This window comes from Chelonia mydas, chromosome 13 (assembly GCF_015237465.2).
Source record: "Chelonia mydas isolate rCheMyd1 chromosome 13, rCheMyd1.pri.v2, whole genome shotgun sequence".
In the NCBI taxonomy this organism is placed as follows: Eukaryota; Metazoa; Chordata; order Testudines; family Cheloniidae; genus Chelonia; species Chelonia mydas.
In genome coordinates, this window is record NC_051253.2 from 33,718,979 (window position 1) to 33,739,179 (window position 20,201).

Here is a 20,201-nt window from a genome sequence, read left to right on the forward strand (position 1 = left end):
CTGCGGAATGTTAAACCCAGCCAAGAGCTGGACACTGCTTGGAGATTTAACAAACCTCTCAAGGAGTTACAGGCCAGTGGCAGAAACAAAGTTCCTCGTTATTTTAATGGGTCCCATGGAGGGCCATTAGAATAGAAACAGTGTCGGGAAATGCAGGTCCCAGAGGTGGTCCCATAGGGGCTGATTAGAAGAGAAAGTCAGAGGCATTGATTAAAGTTAGACAAAGGAAGGGACAGGTCTGTTCCTGTGTCAAGTAGCCCCTGCTGGTTACAGTGAAATGGTCAAGCCAGTCATTCCCAGCCCCTGTGAACGGTGATCCCTTCCTTCATAAATTCTATCAGACCCCAAGGAGTAAGGGAATGCAAGGGAGATGGATGGCTGCAAGGAAACTGACAAGTAAACACGCCTCAGATTCCCTCTAGGTTAGCCAACGCAGCATGGCCCAGGCAATTCCAGGTTTCTAGGCCTCAGGGAAGGAGCTCAGCCAAAGTAACTGGGTTATGACAGGCTTTGCTGTCCTGCCCACGAACCCCAGCTCTGCTGATCCCCCTCAGACAGAACTCACAGCCTCCTCCACTGTTCCATCTCTCGGTTCACACACCCACAGCTCTGATCGTGCATCTGATTCCCAGCCTGCAGCCCCTGCTATCCCAGCCCCGGGTTGCCTCACAACACAGCACTCTGCTGGTGGGCTTCAATCCTGATCTGCAACCCCCTGAGCTCCCCGCACCCATGCACAGTTCTGTCATTGCCCCTCAGTCCTGATCTGCAGCCCCCTGTTCTCTGCTGAAGCCCATTAGTCCTGACCCAGGGTTGGCTCCCTTCGCTGCTTTGGTGACATGCCTCAGTCCTGACTTACATCACCCCTTCTATTCCTGCCCCCAAACCACTCCCCAGCTCAGCCAATGCATCACAATAGCGAGCCACAATCCCCCTATCATTGCTGTCCTACCCCCAACACACAACACTGACAATGCTCCTCGGTCCTGACCCACTGCCACTCCAGTTCACACCCACTCCTCTTTGAACACCCCGATCCTGACAATGCCCTGGCTAACCCAGGCCTGACACCCTCAGCGCTCTGGTATTTCTGCTGAGTTCTGCCCCAGAGCACCCCTTGGCCAGGACTGGGACTGAGCTGAGCTGTGTCAATGCATTGCAAAGCAGCTTGCGCTTTCCTTCCCCTACGCACGCACACACACACCACTGCTATGCTCCTCCTGGGCCACACCCACCAGAGTACATTGGGCTTTACCTGTAACAGCCCCTTACCCATGTGCATGGAACAACAAACTTACAACAATCGACAACCCACACCCCTGCCAAAATACTCCACATTGCACAAAACTTTGATATTCATTTTGGATGTGCGCACACACACACAAGACCTCAGTCCATCCAACTGGGAAGTCCACACACACACCAGACTGCAGCCCATCAAACAGGGGCAGTAAGTACACACACCCCCGCCCCACAAGTCTTATTGCCTCCAGAAAGGGGTAACAAGACACACATGTGTACACAAATACACACACACTGAACAGGATTCATTTTCCCACTGGGGAGCAGGAATCTCTCTCTCTCTCACACACACACACACACACACACACACACACACACAGTGTGCGTCCCTCAGCGTGGCAATGACAGACAGATGCAAGTGCATACTGAAATGCTCATTCCATGCAGCAGGAACACACAGTTAAGAAAAGGGTTGTTTACCACCAGCAGGGCTCACTCAGGGATGCCTGCACAGAGATGAAGTTCTGATCATGGGTTTAAGGCACTTGACCAGCCCTCAGACCTCTCAGCTCAGTTTCTGGCTTTACCCCTGGTCCTGCATGGGGCACTGAAACAGTGACTGAGGGTGAAGTTTACAAACCAAAATTAATGGGAATTTGTGTCTCCAAATCCCATAAGCAGGCTAGAAAAAAAAATCTTAACATTAAACCCTGTGGACCAGACCTTCACGTGGTAGAAACTGGCCATAGCTCCATTTGATTCAGTGGGGCCAGACCCCACCTGGTTGCAATGGTCCATAACTCCTTGTGTGAATCACTTAATTGTAGTAAATCACTTAATAGTTTCCATGCCTTGGTTTCCCTATCTGTAAAATAGAGATAATCGCATGTCTCACCCTCACAAGTTGTTATGACATTAAAGTCTGTTCTTGACTGTGAGATGCTCAGACACTACACAGATGAGGCCTGTGTAAATACTAGAAAATATAGAAGGCTGGATCCTCAGATGCTGCAAATACACCTTTCTGTGCCTCAATTTCCCTTCTTTTAACATGGGGATAAATCCTCTCTCCTTATTTCACATGAATGATGGGAGGTTACATTTATCATTGGTTGTGGTGTGCCCAGACTCTACCATGCTGGGAAGCATTTAGCTACCTAGACAGACATAATCCCAAACAATGGGCCCCAACCCCACTGAGATCAAAGACCAAGCTCCCATTTGTCTCAGTGTTACCAGGACTGGGGCCTACGTGCATTGCCGGCTGATGAAGTAACAATACAGAGGCAAATTTCTGTGGGTGCCTGGGGCACTGCGAACCCGTCCAGATTTCAAGTGTCCCAACTTGGCTAAGGAGCTGTTTTGGTTTAGCAATTTTACACTCAGACTTTCAGGTCAGAAGGGACCATCATGATCATCTACTCTGACCTCCTGCACGTTGCAGGCCCCAGAACCTCACCCACCCACTCCTGTAATAGACCTCTAACCTCTGGCTGAGTTACTGAAGTCCTCAATTCTTGATTTAAAGACTTCAAGTTACAAAGAATCCAACATTTGTCTAGTTCAAATCAGCAAGTGACCCATACTGCAAAGAAAGGCAATAAACCCCCCAGGGTCTCTGCTAATCTGACATGGGGGGAAATTCCTTCCCGACCCCAAATATGGGGATCAGTTAGACTCTGAACATGTGGGCAAGACCCACCAGCCAGACTGGAATAGAATCTCTGTAGTACTCCGAGCCCCCGCATCTAGTGCCCCATGTCCGGCCATTGAAGTGGTTTGCTAATAGCAGTTACAGATGGGCCATATGCCATTTTCACGGATAAACAGGAAGCACTGATCTGGATCATGATCATGCTATCAAAGTAAAAGCGAGAGACTGAGAATAGGGCTCATATCAAAGAAATGCTGTTGCCTTCATGTGATCACTAGAGGCAAGCAACGAGTAAGAAATGAGAAGGAAGCAGCATTGTAGGGAATGGATGGAAGGAGACAAGCATTCACCAATTTTAAGGCCAGACAGGACCAATGTGATCTTCTAGCCTACTCTCCTGTTTAACACAGGCCATGGGACGTGCCTCACTTAATTCCTGCTTCTAATGCAAATAAGTGTGGTTGGACGAGAACAGATCTTACAAAAACACATTCAGAACCAGGCAGCTCCTCTGTGAAATGACAATGATGAATATGAACAACATACAACACATTGACCATCACATTACCAGTATTATCACCACCTTTTACTACTGATTGTCATCTAGTGAAAACATTGGTTTTCAAAGTAGTCTAAGCCAACTCCAGCCCACATAATAGTATAGCACCCAGAGACCCTAACTGAGATCAGGGTACCATTGTACTATATCCTAGTACAAGACAGTCCCTGCACCCAACAGCTTCCAGTCTAAGCAGAGAGGGCAGACAAAGGGAGGAGGGAAACTGAGGCACAGAGCAGGGACATGAGCTGCCCAAGGTCACACAGCCTGTCAGTAAAAGAGTCAGGAATTAAACCCAGGGCTCCTGGTTCAAGTTTTACTAGAGAAAAATTAGAATACAATTCATTCGAACTTGATGGTACCTTGGAATGAAAATTAACAGGCATGTTTATATCATTGTTTTGCATTACTATGGCACCCAGAAGCACCAGTCAAGACCAAAGCCCCATTGGGCAGGGTGCTGTAGAAATGCAGCGAGAAATAGCCCATGTCCAAAAGAGCTTATGATGAGGCTCAAAAGAATTTGATTTTATTGGTAATGCCAACTTCACCGAACACACATGAACCGACAAAAAATATTTCCATCATTAATAATCAAAATTTACAGAGAAGTAAAATAAGAAAAATGCTGCCTGAGAAGATAGAGTTTTATTTCAGGTTATTTCCTGTATTTGTTGATATGTGATGTTGAAAATTTGTGTTTTAATGTTTATAGAACTTTAACTTTTTGAATGTCAATGTCCACTGTCATTAAATAATTACTGCCTCAGCCCTCCCCCAATGTCTGGCCTCCCACATCATTTCCTGCAACTGTGAGAATGTAAAAAAAAAAATGGGAAAAAAAGGATTAAAAATAAGCTTCAATATTGTCTGCTGAGGTGTTAGAAAATAAATCAAATTCTGTCAAGCCTACTTATAATGGAAACACACAAGACAGACAAAGGGTGGGAGGGAACCAACGGCCCAGCGAAGTGAACATTACACTCAGTTTAACGAAGTTATTTAAACATCTGAGGAGTGTTGGGAAATGTCATGCTTTCACAGTTTTTGTAGGGTTTAGGGCCAGAAGGGACAACTAGATTAGCTAGGCTGATCTCCTTCTGTAGAACACAGGCCATTAAGTCTCACCCAGATACCCCTATGGAGAGCTGGGCAAAATTTGGTGGCTGGATAGTTTATTTGTGGAAAAGGCAATGTCATTCATCCCAAACTAGTGACAAGTTTTACAAAAAGTTGCCAAATAGTTTTGGACAATTTTGCAGGGGTTAGGGGATTTAGGCATCTTTCAACAAACAGCAGTGCCCTTCTTGTGACCTTTAGTCCCAGGGGTAGGGCACTCACCTGGGATGTGGAAGGCCCAGGTTTCATCCACCCTTCTGGGTCAGGGCAGGGACAGGGGCAGCCTGCGTGCACCGGCCAGGCAATGAGTAGCAGGGCTGAGGGTGAGCCAGGTCAGAATGCCAGGCCCAGGCACCAAGTTGCAGGCGGCAGGTAAATAGGAGCGTCTGGGTTGTGCCAGGTCAAGAGATCAAAAAGTTGAGGTCCGGTGTCAGGTTATAGAGAACAAGCAAATAGCAAAGTCATGGATAAACCCTGGCCAGAAGCCAGAGTCTAGGGTGCATGGTAAGCAAAATCCAGAGCAGAAGAATGCAGACACTGTTACTCAGGGAGTTGGACTAGATGGCCTCCAGAGGTCCCTTCCAACTCTGTTATTCTATGATTCTATGAAATAGCCCCTCTCCACCCTCCAGTCATGGCTTTCTGGTTTAAATACTAGTATCAGCCAATCAGTGGACTGCGAGGGGCCACCACTCAGCCCCTGCTGGGCAGTACTTCCTGTAGAGCCTAGTTCCACAGGGTCCTACAGCAGAGCACACACGCCCATCCCACCCACCCCTGAGCTTACAGTGGTGCTGTGGAAACTTCAGTAACCCCCAGTACCTATGGTCATAGATTTGCCTCCTGAAGGGACTTATAGTCTATGCCTCCTAAGGAGAAAGGACTGGCAATGGGGTCTTGCATATTGCAAAAGAGTGCCTTAGCTACTAAACTAGTCGGTTAGGGGAGTAAACTGAGTTTCTCTTGTCACAGGTGTTCCCTGTTGTTTAAAAGGTCATTGGCACTGGCCTTCACCTTGCATGCCCCAACTATCAGGCTAGAGTCATTTGCATAATCACTCTGTCCCAGTGCCATTATGAATGGTGCTGTATTGCCACTAATGATAACAAAGTAAGCGTCCTAACCACTGAGCTAAGCATTGTAAGGAAGGCACCTTCACCTCTACCACCACTGCCCTTTTGGGAATGGAACCTAAGTACCTCCTTTTTTTCTTTTTTTTTTTTTTTTGTTGGGGCCATAACTAGCCAGTGAATTTATTGAGCTGATCATCTAGGTTGACCCCTTATGTCTGCCTCTGATTCACTTCTTTCAAAGACAGACTCTCCCATCTTGTTAGTAACAGCCTGCATTCTTGGTTCCCAGATGGGTTACGTTGCATTTTGCAGTGTTAAAACACATTTTGTAGGACTGTGACCATTTAACCAGGTGATCCGGATCTCTCTCCTCCTCATTATTTACCACACCACTTATCTTTGTGTCATCTGCAAAGTTCACCAGCAAAGATTTCATATCCTGTCTAGGTGCACCAGAGACAATAAGGCCAGACTCAAATACCTACATAAAGCAGATAAAAAGAATGACGTGACTACAGTGAGATGTGATCCATTAGTAGGGAAGGATTTGCATCTGCCCTGTGTTGCCTGGATTCTCAGGATGGATGAGATGATGTAGACATAACAGATGAGGATGTTCAGAAATGAGCTCATTCCTATGATAACACTAGAGATGAGGACCACTGTATCATTGATGAAGGGGTCTGTGGAAGACAGATATGGCCAGGGAGTGATCTTGCAGCTTATCTGATTCTGTTTGGCCAAAGAAGCCTAAGTAATTCAAGAAGAGGACATTCACCAATGCCTTCAGAAGCCCAATGACCCAAGCACTAATGAGCATCTGAATACAGGCAGCTTTGTTCATGATCTCCATGTAATGTAAGAAGTGAAGTGGCATATATACACGTCAGTCATAAGCCATTGCAGAGAGAATGTGATAGATAGATAGATAGATAGATAGATAGATAGATAGATAGATAGATAGATAGATACTCTCTTGAACTCTGTCTCTCTCTTGTTCTCTGTCTGGAGAAGCAAACCATGTCATGGCAGAAATCTATACTTGGAACCTGGCAAACCTTCTCCAATGTTAAATTTTAATAAAATTGTAGCCTGGTGTTTAAAATCCATCTATCTATCCCAGTATCTGTCCTCATGCACTTTCATGTCCTGATCACCATTTTAGAACAGGACCCGGTGGAAATAACTGGATATTTATATTTGAAAAACTCTGTATATTTGGCTGTCTCCCTCTTCTCCACCCTCTGAATTAATTGTGTTTGCTTTCTTAGGGCCTGATTCTGTAAACACTGTAACACTTGAGTAACTTTGTGTAGTTTGTCACACTCCAGGGCAACTGCACCTGTGTTCCCCCACTATGGTCCATCAAGGTCACCCGCTCTAGGCTCCCGGCTTCCCAGCTTCACTTCTCTTGGGTGGAGACACATGTCTTTCTCTCTCCTGACCAGGGTTATTCCACGCCACACCGTTCCCTGCCTAACTGTGAATTCCCTAGCAATATGGACTGCCACAACAGGCCTGCTTTGGAGGACTTCCTCTTCTCCTCTGAGGCCATACGCAACATAATTGCCCACAGTTCAGTCAGCACAGAACTCTCTGTAAGCAAGCACAGTTATTATTAAGGTGAAAGCATTACAGAGAAAACATCTTAAAACAATAACAGAATTTACATGCTGTGAGAGGATCCCCGGGGTGCAGCCTGGGACGGTGGGACCGCTGTGCCCCCTTAACTGTCTCCACCCTGGCTGACTCTCACAATGCCTTGCTAGTGACCAGCAGCAAACTCCTCCAGATGCTGTTATCACTCAGCACAACTGCATGTGGAGACCCCGCAGCCAGCTAGACTGCATGAATACTCCCAGAGCCATTCATGAATCACACAGAAAGGCACCAGATCCAAATTCCCCAGCTCCCAGCATTGTACCTCAGGAATATACCATCTTGCATTGCTCAAGATGAGCAGTGCAAATTTATTAATTGGTTCACCACTTCATCAATGGAAAATGGACAGACAGCAGCCTTTGCAAACCTGAGCACATTTGCCACACACTTCAGGCAAAGTCACTGGTAAAGGTAAACAGTAAAAGAAGTTTATTGACTACAAAAGATAATTTTAAGTGATATTAAGTGATAGGCAAAAAGTCCGAGTTAGTTACCAAAATAAAATAAAATATAACCCTGCAGTCTAAACTCTCAACCCTATTAGAATGGGTAACATCTAGATTAAGCTGTTTTTCTCACTTGACTGGATATTACAGTCCATAGTATACAGATTTCGCCCTTGAAATCTGGGAAGTCCCCTCAGTTGGAGTCTTCAGAGTATCCTTGTTGCTTTCAGCATAGGTGGGTGAAGGAGAAAGGCCCAGCATTGGTCTCCTCTATTTGGTTTTATACCCTCAGTCCATGTGCTTGGAAAACACAAGTCCAGGCATGTCTGGGGGTCATTGCTGAGTCTCCAGGGAAGGTTGAGCAATTCCCCTGGTGTGGGCTCATGCAGGTAAGTCATTGCATCGTAGCTCCCTTGCTGGACAATGGTTGTTGATGGGTTGATTGATACCCCACCTTGGTGTTGGCTACTTTCCTTGCTGTTGCCTCTGGAGAGCTAATATCTGATTGATATCCCAACTTAAAGCATGTTTTAGTGACTACCATACAACACAATTCTCAAAACTTCATATGCATTAATAAGATATGTATATGGACAGAGAAATTACTTTCAGCAGATCATAATCTTTCCCGATACCCTACAAGGCCTGCTTTATATGTAAGATCACGATTATATAAAAATGAGAAATATGGGGTTTCCAAGACACTCCCTCAAAGTACAGAACATCACACATATATGCTAATAAGCCTACCAAAGATGATCCCAACTCCAACAAGGGACCTGGCCAGTGATCAGTCTTTCAATACTCACACAAGGTCTATTTTTTTCAGTGGTTACAAGTTCATTACAGTTGTTCTCTCAGAACAAGCACATCCATGAATCTGAGAGTCAGTTATAACCCATTTGGGTCTCTGTTCTGGTCCTCGTGTGACAGGTGATCATTAGATAATGGGTTTCTCCTTAGGATGCAGCTTAAAAAGGATGGTTCCAGGGGAAAGAATTTCCCTTCCCCTCCTCCCAGGTATTTTCTAGCATCCCACATAACCGTGGTTGTCTAGCACATGATTTCAAAGATTCCTTTGACGCTAATAACACCTCCAAAGATTTACGAGTGACATTTCCTCCAGAAGTTATAGACAATCCCACAACAGCACATAAACCTTTGCATTTTTAATACAGTGAACTCTGAAAATACTTAAACTTAATTCAATAAGGTTAAACTCAACTCCACTTTGTACAGTGTATACAACTTGTACTTTCCACAGATTGCTGGGACGGGCTCAGAGTCAGCAGGTTATGATGATGGATGAAATAATATAGCACAACAAATGCAGGCATCTATGGTGTAATATTGGCCTTTTAAAGTCAATGGATATTTTACCACGGTTTTGCATGTAGTAGTTCCATAGCTCAGCAGTTATAGCACTGGCCTTATAAGCCAGGGGTTAATGAGTTCAAGTCTCACTGTGGCCTTGGTTGTTAATGTGTATGGTCAGAGTGTGTTTTATATGGGGGAATATCTCAGAATTAACCCCTAGGATCCCCCCAGCCCCTTCAATTTTATCTTCACTATAGACCTGCCCCAATGAATGAATTTTTCTAGGACACAACGTGGGCTCAGGTTTCTGTCCAAGCACGATTTGCTGTCGAATCAGAACCTAAACTAGATTCCTCTTGTTATAGCTGGTGAAAGCCAGTGAGAAACCCCCAGTCAAATGCTGACCCAGGTTGTCTATGCCTCCTTCAAAGTCCTTGGAAATCACCTGGTATTCACTAATGGATCAATCAGTGCTAATGGCCATTCCTAGCACTACCCTGCCTCTCTGCTCATCTCTTGGCAGGCAAAGTAATTGAGCAGGTCAGAGGAGAATCAGAGGGATGGCCATTAATATGGAAAAGATAAAACCAGGCAAGCGATCTCATGGTCTATCAGCAATGATGAAGTTGACTTAGAACTGGCCCAGGATTCAGGACACCTGGGTTCTATTCTTAGCTCTGACAGTGACCTTCTGTTTGACCTTGCTGCCAATACTTCAAATCTCTGTGCCAGAGTGGGCCATCTTTATCCTCTAGTCTGAGCTCCTGCATAACAGAGCCCATAACATCCAGCTGAACCGTAGCCTTGCTTAGAAGCACATGCAGTCCCACTATGGCCCAGATTTTCAAAGATATTTAGGTGCCTAAAGATGTAGACAGTCACCTAGTGAGTTTTTCAAAAGTGCCAAGACACCTGACTCCCACTGAAATCAAGGCACGTAGGCATGGTTGAAAATCTCACTAAACCCCTATCTTCTTTAGGCATCAAAATACCGTTAAAAATCTGGCCCTGTATGCTTAAAAAGTACCTACCAAAATGGGACCCCACTCTTGGTTGGTGTCTCTAGCTATTCTTGTAATAGAAATCATACATAGACATTTTAGTCCAGAACAGTATTAGCTCCCAGTTCCCAACTCTTGTCACTAGGATATATTTTCTCCCTGAGTCAATAATGGACTCCTAGGGCATGTCTACACTGCATTGTAAACACAGGTCTGTGGGATCTGGGCTGGTGGACTCAGTGTTCCCAAGCCCTCACTTAAGCATCCACATGCCATTGTAATCCTGGGTTGATCTGGGTCTCACAGCCACGATAATGCATCCATACTGCACTGCCCAGACCTTCTGATTTGGGTCTGCAGCCTGAGCTGTGTCCACACTGCAAAATGACAGAGATTAAGACCACATTGCAGTGCAACTCAGGCGCAGACCACCCCCCTACCAGGGTCTGCCAGCCTGAGTCCTGAGGGCTTGCTGACCCAAATCAAACTGAGTTGTGTGTGGATGGTATGGGGGATTTGGGCTTAACCCTGAATCCACGCCTGGGGTAACTATGCAGTGCAGTCCCACTCCCAATACCTAGAACACATTTATCTATCTATGGCAGATACCTATACAACCTTCCTCATGGTATTATCTGAGCACCTCACAGTCTTCAATGTCTTTGTCCTCACCACACTTCTGTGGGATAGGGAGTTACTGTTAAACCTGATGCAGAGAGAGAGACAAAGGGCCAGACTTTTAAAGGTGTTCAGAGGTGTTTAGGCCTAATGTTGCAGATAGTGAGATTTTCAAAAGTGCCTGGTGACCAGATTTTAAAGATATTTAGGTGCCTAGGTGCTTTTAAAAATCCCACTAGTTCCTAGATTGTTAAATCTTATTGCTTTCAAATGAAGCTTTAGAAAACCCAACCAGGCACCTATCCTCAACTTCAGGCACCAAAATACCTTTGAAAATCTGGCTGCACATCACATGAGGGTCATACGGCAGAGCTGGGAATAGCCCTTAGGTCTCCCAAGCATCAAGCTAGCTCTGTAATGCCCCATCCTTCCTGCCTTACTACACCACCTACAAATTCACTTTACATTATGACAGGTTTCAGAGTAGCAGCCGTGTTAGTCTGTAGTCACGAAAAGAACAGGAGTACTTGTGGCACCTTAGCGACTAACAACTTTATTTGACCATAAGCTTTCGTGAGCTACAGCTCACTTCATCGGATGCATTCAGTGGAAAATACAGTGGGGAGATTTATATACAGAGAGAACATGAAACAGTGGGCGTTACCATACACACTGTAACCAGAGTGATCACTTAAGGTGAGCTATTACCAGCAGGAGAGAAAAAAAACCTTTTGTAGTGATAATCAAGGTGGGCCATTTCCAGCAGTTGACAAAGAACGTCTGAGGAATAGTAGGAGGTGGACGGGGGGAAATAAACATGGGGAAATAATTTTACTTTGTGTAATGACCCATCCACTCCCAGTCTTTATTCAAGCCTAAGTTAATTGTATCCAGTTTGCAAATTAATTCCAATTCAGCAGTCTCTCATTGGAGTTGGTTTTTGAAGTTTTTTTGTTGAAGAATTGCAACTTTTAGGTCTGTAATCGAGTGACCAGAGAGATTGAAGTGTTCTCCCACTGGTTTTTGAATGTTATAATTCTTGATGTCTTATTTGTGTCCATTGATTCTTTTACGTAGAGACTGTCCAGTTTGACCAATGTACATGGCAGAGGGGCATTGCTGGCACATGATGGCATATATCACTTTGGTAGATGTGCAGGTGAACGAGCCTCTGATAGTGGGGCTGATGTGATTAGGCCCTATGATGGTGTCCGCTGAATAGATATGTGGACACAGTTGGCAACGGGCTTTGTCGCAAGGATAGGTTCCTGGGTGAGTGGTTCTGTTGTGTGGTGTGTGGTTACTGGTGAGTATTTGCTTCAGGTTGGGGGGCTGTCTGTAAGCAAGGACTGGCCTGTCTCCCAAGATCTGTGAGAGTGATGGGTTGTCCTTCAGGATAGGTTGTAAATCCTTGATGATGCGTTGGAGAGGTTTTAGTTGGGGGCTGAAGGTGATGGCTAGTGGCGTTCTGTTATTTTCTTTGTTGGGCCTGTCCTGTAGTAGGTGACTTCTCGGTACTCTTCTGGCTCTGTCAATCTGTTTCTTCACTTCAGCAGGTGGGTATTGTAGTTGTAAGAATGCTTGATAGAGATCTTGTAGGTGTTTGTCTCTGTCTGAGGGGTTGGAGCAAACGCAGTTGTATCGTACAGCTTGGCTATAGACAATAGATCATGTGGTGTGGTCTGGATGAAAGCTGGAGGCCTGTAGGTAGGGATAGCAGTCAGTAGGTTTCCGGTATAGGGTGGTGTTTATGTGACCATCGCTTATTAGCACCGTAGTGTCCAGGAAGTGGATCTCTTGTGTGGACTGGTCCAGGCTGAGGTTGATGGTGGGATGGAAATTGTTGAAATCATGGTGGAATTCCTCAAGGGCTTCTTTTCCATGGGTCCAGATGATGAAGATGTCATCAATGTAGCACAAGTAGAGTAGGGGCATTAGGGGACGAGAGCTGAGGAAGCGTTGTTCTAAGTCAGCCATAAAAATGTTGGCATACTGTGGGGCCATGCGGGTACCCATAGCGGTGCCGCTGATTTGAAGGTATACATTGTCCCCAAACGTGAAATAGTTATGGGTGAGGACAAAGTCACAAAGTTCAGCCACCAGGTTTGCTATGAAGAATTCCACCATGATTTCAACAATTTCCATCCTACCATCAACCTCAGCCTGGACCAGTCTACACAAGAGATCCACTTCCTGGACACTACGGTGCTAATAAGCGATGGTCACATAAACACCACCCTAAACCGGAAACCTACTGACAGCTATTCCTACCGACATGCCTCCAGCTTTCATCCAGACCACACCACACTATCCATTGTCTACAGCCAAGCTCTACGGTACAACCGCATTTGCTCCAACCCCTCAGACAGAGACAAACACCTACAAGATCTCTATCAAGCATTCTTACAACTACAATACCCACCTGCTGAAGTGAAGAAACAGATTGACAGAGCCAGAAGAGTACCCAGAAGTCACCTACTACAGGACAGGCCCAACAAAGAAAATAACAGAACGCCACTAGCCATCACCTTCAGCCCCCAACTAAAACCTCTCCAACGCATCATCAAGGATCTACAACCTATCCTGAAGGATGACCCATCACTCTCACAGATCTTGGGAGACAGGCCAGTCCTTGCTTACAGACAGCCCCCCAACCTGAAGCAAATACTCACCAGTAACCACACACCACACAACAGAACCACTAACCCAGGAACCTATCCTTGCAACAAAGCCCGTTGCCAGTTGCCAACTGTGTCCACAGATCTATTCAGGGGACACCATCATAGGGCCTAATCACATCAGCCACATTATGATCATTTTGTGGGTGGGGACTGTCCAGTGGATAGAGCGGGTTGGGTCAGATTTCCATGTTTTGCCTCCCTCTACTGCAAAGCAAACTCCATTTGAGTCTGCATTCCACTTAAGATATTACATGTTGGTCCAAGTACATTTATGCATATGTATAAGCAGTGGTGGAGCATAGCAGGTTTTTACAAATTCTGTTCTGTGCCAGGCTGCAGAAGGGACCTCAGGTGGCCGCTGGGGGTATGGCAATTGGTAGTCAGGTCCTGTCTCACCCACCGACCGCAAAGTGCGTGTGTAAAACCTGAGGAAAATGAAGATGAAAGTCTGGGAGAAAGGCTCCCAGCCTCCATATTTCTCTTTAGAGACACTAGCTCACGCCTTAATACTCAGGCTGGGTACTGCTGAGTTCTTTCCAACTCAGAGGTTGTTGCCACAGTCCAGGGCAAATGTGCCTGTGTTCCCTCTCCATGGTCCCTTGAGGGCACCCACTCTAGGCTTCTAGCTGTTACCTTTCTTGGGCAGAGACCCACATCTCTATCCTTCTTGACCAGGGGTTTTTCCAGGCTGCATAGTTCCCTGCCTACCCTGTGATATCCCCAGCAAGCCAGACTGCCTAAGCACGCCTGCTTCTATGCTTTGCTTTCTCTCCAAAGGCTTATGAAGAACATAATTGACAGCTGTTAAAAGGTACCCACATCCCTTTCTAAACAAATACATTTGTTCTTCATGTGAAAGAATTACTGTGAAAACACATACAAAAATCAAATTTCCTATGTGTATGCTAAAAGCTTACCAGAGGTCACCCATCCATCTTATGGGGCGACAGTAGGCCAAAGTCCTTCCACCCCCTGCCAGGAAGGATTGGGGGTCCCCAAAACTGAAGGTCCTGTCTCTGCTGTATCAGAAGGAAGGCCCTGAGTCAATTTATACTTATGTGATTTGTCCAAAAGTCCTTTCTTGGTCTATTAGGCTCTGGAGAATCCAGTTAGAACCAGTATACACAAGCCTTTCTAGGTGGGGGTACCTCTCTGGAGGTGTTACAACCTGAGTGAATTTGCCTAATCATCACCCCACCCCATTCTTAGTTCCTGCAGGGCTGATGTCACCCTCCCACGTGGAATTATAGACAGTGCCTGGTCCACAATGATGCAGGAACTTACTACAGTAAGATCTCCCAAAGATATTGCAGGAAATTATCATCTCTATCACAGATATCATTAAAGAAAAAATGAAAGTACTTCTAAATATAATAACATGAGTTTGCATTCTCAGTTCATTGTATGAGCTCAGGCTATTGAGCACTCAGTTCTTCTGTGCATCTTTATTAGCTAGTTAAGGAACATCACTAACATGACTTAAGCGTATTTTCCCCAGAGCCATTTTCACTTCTTTGTTTTTCAGGATGTAGATGATGGGGTTTAACATGGGAGTTAAGATGCTGTATTGGGTGGAGAAGAGTTCACCAAGAACCCCCATGGAGGATGCTGCCCTAGGTTTCATATACTGGAAGAGTGCTGCCAGGTACAATAAACCCACCATCGTGAGGTGGGAGCTGCAGGTGGAGAAGGCTTTACGCCTGCCTTCCACTGAGCATATCCTCAGGATGGTGGAGATGATGTGAATGTAAGAGACCAAAATGGGGATGAAGGAGCTCAATCCAAATATCATAATGGACGTAAGAAGAGCCACTTCATTGGTGAAGGTCTCAGTGCAGGACAGAGCTAGCAGTGAAGGGAACTCACAGCTGAAATGATTGACTTCATTGGGTCCACAAAAGTTTACATTGAATAGAAAAAGAGTGTTGACCAGTGAAAACAAAAAAACCTCATTGTCCATGCACCAGCCACTAGGTAACTGCAGACTTGCTTGTTCATGATGTTCACATAGTGCAGTGGGTCACATAGGGCAGCGTGCCAGTCATAAGCCATCGCTGAAAGCATGAATCCTTCAGTACCACCTGACAGGATAATAAGGAAAACCTGTGCAAAGCAGCCATAGACATAAATAGTTTTTTGCTTTGATAGGAAGTTCTCCTATCTTGGGGATGGTGACAGAGGAATAGAAGACATCAAGGAATGAGAGGTTGAAGAGGAAGAAGTACATGGGTGTGTTAAGCTGAGAATCAGTCCTTACTGTCAGCATGATCACCGCATTGCCAGCAGGGTAAATAAGTACATAACTAAAAACACCAGGAAGAGGAATATCTTGAGTGACGGGTCACTGGAAAGTCCCAAGAGAATAAACTCAGTCACATTGTTTCAACTTTTCATTGAATGTTATTCATAAAGTGATGAGAATGGGGGAAAAATGAGTGTGAGAATGGGGAAAAAAATAAAATAAAATTAATTGACATCCTGAGAGGGGTGAATGGGACAACACATATGCATGTGCTATCACAGGGAACTGGACATTTCAGCATGGATGGTAATCATTTGATCTCCTGGGAGAATAACATGAGGGGGAAAGGAGTCCAGGACAGCTGGCTGTATTTTAAAGAATCCTTATTGAGGTTACAGGGACAAACCATCCTGATGTGTAGAAAGAATAGTAAATATGGCAGGCGACCAGCTTGGCTTAACAGTGAAATCCTTGCTGATCTTGAACACAAAAAAGAGGCTTACAAGAAGTGGAAGATTGGACAAATGACCAGGGATAAGTATAAAAATATTCCTCGGGCATGTAGGAGTGAAATCAGGAAGGCTAAATCACACCTGGAGTTGCAGCTAGTGAGAGATGTTAAGAGTAACAAGAAAGGTTTCTTCAGGTATGTTAGCAACAAGAAGAAAGCCAAGGAAAGTTTGGACCCCTTACTGAATGAGGGAGGCAACCTAGTGACAGAGGATGTGGAAAAACCTAATGTACTCCATGCTTTTTTTGCCTCTCTCTTCACGAATAAGGTCAGCTCCCAGACTACTCCACTGGGCAGCACAGCATGGGGAGGAGGTGGCCAGCGCTTAGTGAAGAAAGAAGTGGTTCGGGACTATTTAGAAAAGCTGGACATGCACAAGTCCATGGGGCCGGATGCATTGCATCCGAGAGTGCTAAAGGAATTGGAGGATGTGATTGCAGATCCACTGGCCATTATCTTTGAAAACTCATGGCAATCAGGGGAAGTCCCAAAAGCCTGGAAAAAGGCTAATGTAGTGTTAATCTTTAAAAAAGGGAAGAAGGAGGATCCTGGGAACTACAGGCCAGTCAGCCTCACCTCAATCCCTGGAAAAATCATGGAGCATGTCCTCAAGGAATCAATTCTGAAGCACTTAGAGGAGAGGAAAGTGATCAGGAACAGTCAGCATGGATTCACCAAGGGCAAGTCATGCCTGACTAATCTAATTGCCTTTTATGATGAGATAACTGGTTCTGTGGATGAAGGGAAAGCAGTGGACGTGTTATTCCTTGACTTTAACAAAACTTTTGACACTGTCTACCACATTATTCTTGTCAGCAAGTTAAAGAAGTATGGGCTGGATGGATGCACTACAAGGTGGGTAGAAAGTTAGCTGGATTGTTGGGCTCAGCGGGTAGTGACCAATGGCTCCATGTCTAGTTGGCAGCCGGTATCTAGTGGAGTGCCCCAAGGGTCGGTCCTGGGGCCGGTTTTGTTCAATATCTTCATAAATGATCTGGAGGATGGTGTGGATTGCACCCTCAGCAAGTTTGCGGATGACACTAAACTGAGAGGAGTGGTAGATACGCTGGAGGGTAGGGATAGGATACAGAGGGACCTAGACAAATTGGAGGATTGGGCCAAAAGAAATCTGATGAGCTTCAACAAGGACAAGTGCAGAGTCCTGCACTTAGGACTAAAGAATCCAATGCACCGCTACAGACTAGGGACCAAATGGCTAGGCAGCAGTTCTGCAGAGAAGGACCTAGGGGTGACAGTGGACGAGAAGCTGGCCAAGAAGTCCAATGGCATTTTGGGATGTATAAGTAGGGGCATTGCCAGCAGATCGAGGGACGTGATCATTCCCCTCTATTCGACATTGGTGAGGCCTCATCTGGAGTACTGTGTCCAGTTTTGGGCCCCACACTACAAGAAGGATGTGGAAAAATTGGAAAGAGTCCAGCGAAGGGCAACAAAAATGATTAGGGGTCTGGAACACATGACTTATGAGGAGAGGCTGAGGGAACTGGGATTGTTTAGTCTACAGAAGAGAAGAATGAGGGGGGATTTGATAGCTGCTTTTAACTACCTGAAAGGTGGACCCAAAGAGGATGGATCTAGACTATTCTCAGTGATAGCAGATGACAGGACAAGGAGTAATGGTCTCAAGTTGCAGTGAGGGAGATTTAGGTTGGATATTAGGAAAAACTTTTTCACTAGGAGGGTGGTGAAACACTGGAATGTGTTACCTAGGGAGGTGGTGGAATCTCCTTCCTTAGAAGTTTTTAAGGTCAGGCTTGACAAAGCCCTGGCTGGGATGATTTAGTTGGGGATCGGTCTTACTCTGGGCAGGGGGTTGGACTAGATGACCTCCAGAGGTCCCTTCCAACTCTGATATTCTATGATTCTATGATTCTATGATTTACAATGACAATTCAGCTGGGTATTTCTCAGAGCTTTCCATACTATGTCACTTCCTAAGATGCAACTTTCATTCTGGACACCTCCCAACTAATAGTCACAATCCCTGGTCCCAGAGATTCCCTGAATTGTGTAGAACCCTTGTATTGTGGTCGCTTCTTGGAGCCTCAGTCTTGGACCAGCATCCTATGATGTACAGCAAGCTGCTGCACAAACACAGAACAAAAAGACAGTCCCTGCCCAAAGAAGCGTACATGTGTGTGCTGTATCTTTGTTCTACCCTCTCTTTTGGCATCTGTGCTTTTTGTTCACTGGGATATACTTTAGAAACTTATATTAATTTCTTACATTGCAACCTGCCCTTGGGCTTCTCCTATGTGACAAATCAGGAAAATGTCTGTATTGTTTCTTATTAATATTACATATGACTTTTTTTCCTGGTCAGTTTGCGATTACCTACCTGATGCATGAAGTTCAATGGAAGGAGGCTGTAAGAGAGGGGACAGGAATACTAAGGAAGGGTACAACAATGGCACAGATAGAGAAAGTCTCCTCAGACTCAATTACCAGGTTTATACCAATGTAGAGGGACTCACTCAGCCTCTATCCTGGCACAGGGCTGTTTGGCCATGGCTGAGAAGGTCAAAAGACATTGATGTGTTAGAAGGTGCCCCCAACAAAGAGGGAGGGGGGAATGGTCAGCATGCTGGAGGATGATGGATGGACGGACAGACTGAAAGTCTGGAGCTGCAGTGAGCAAGCTTGGTACCCAGCGAGAACATGAGACAGCAAGGTTGAGTCATGTCTATCTAGGAGCCGAAGGAGAATGCCAAGCACAGGGAAGAAGCTGTGAATACAGTCCTCCTTGTTATTTTCATATTGTCTTCTCCAGGCATTGTGGACAATTTGGGCAAAATTCCCCAAACCAGTGTAACATCATTGATACTGACAGAGTTACTCCTGATTTACATTTTACACTGTACTTCGGCATAGCTAGTAGAGGTCAACCCCAGGTGGCAGTAGAGTGGGGGAGTAAAGGATTGACTTTGAGTAACTACATGATGATAAAATCTACCCGTGACTTGTCTCCACTAGGGTTTTAAATAGAGACATCTACCTCAAAATATCTGCCTCAATGAAAAGCACACCCTATTCACAGTGAAGACAAAGTTTGGGGAGTTAGGTATTTTAAAAACCAGATCTACTTGGGTCATTGGAGATGGAAGTTTTAAATGACTTGATTCTCTCATGTGCAAATTGATGATGATCTTCATCAACCCTTTCTCTGATCTAGCACTTTTCATCAGTGGGCCTTCAGATGCCTGAGCAAACAAGGTAAATATCACCATCCCCCAATTTACAAATGGGGACTGTGTGGTACAGAGCAGGTACAGTGACCCATCAGACCAATGGAAGGTCCAGGAAAGGAACCCACACCACTGGTCTGGGACTCCAATATCTCATTAGTAAAACGTCTTTGAAAAAGAAAAAGAGTAAAGCTGATTAAAAAGACTAAAACTCACCTGGACTCCATATGAGAATCACTGCTGATGTGAAGTTTTCACCCTGATCTGTAGCTTTTGGACTCATATAAGTAAAAGCATCCTCTGTCTCTCAAATCCATTGTTATAGGACATGGAATGAGCATAACCCTGAATGAGCAAATCAATGAAGGGACTTCACTGATGGTTGAACTAACATTCACAAAACCCTGATATACCCTGGCTAAGGGATTAAGAGGCTCCCTTTATCTCATTGAAAGATGCACAATTTATTTCAGAATAATGGCTGAGGTTAATGGCTGAGATAATGGCCAGGTTCCCTTGGGCATAGGACCATGCATGTCACACTTATATTCACTCAATAACTAATCAAAACTTTCAGACTCCTACATTTTGCAGCCTTAAGTACAGTTCTAGGAAAGATATGATTTTATTTTATTTATACATAGGTGCCAAGATTTGGATCCTCAGAGGGAGAAAATGAGTGTAGCCTCATTGATGTTCTCTCCATGGCAGTCTGCTCCCAAGTTAATCTTCCTGTCTTCCCTTTATTTCCTAAGTAGCTTTAACCATCTCTTCGTTGCACCATGTACATTTTACTGCAGTGTTTGGGTGTGTCTCTTTGAGGTTCTGGGGTGAGAGCACGTCCTTGACACTCTTGGTTTTCCATTTAGC

General features: G+C 45.2%; 1 pseudogene; it reads right to left on the reverse strand.

Annotated features, from left to right (window-relative positions):
• Window positions 1-14,828: 14,828 nt before the first annotated feature.
• Window positions 14,829-15,751, reverse strand: LOC102942331 (annotated as a pseudogene).
• Window positions 15,752-20,201: the final 4,450 nt, after the last annotated feature.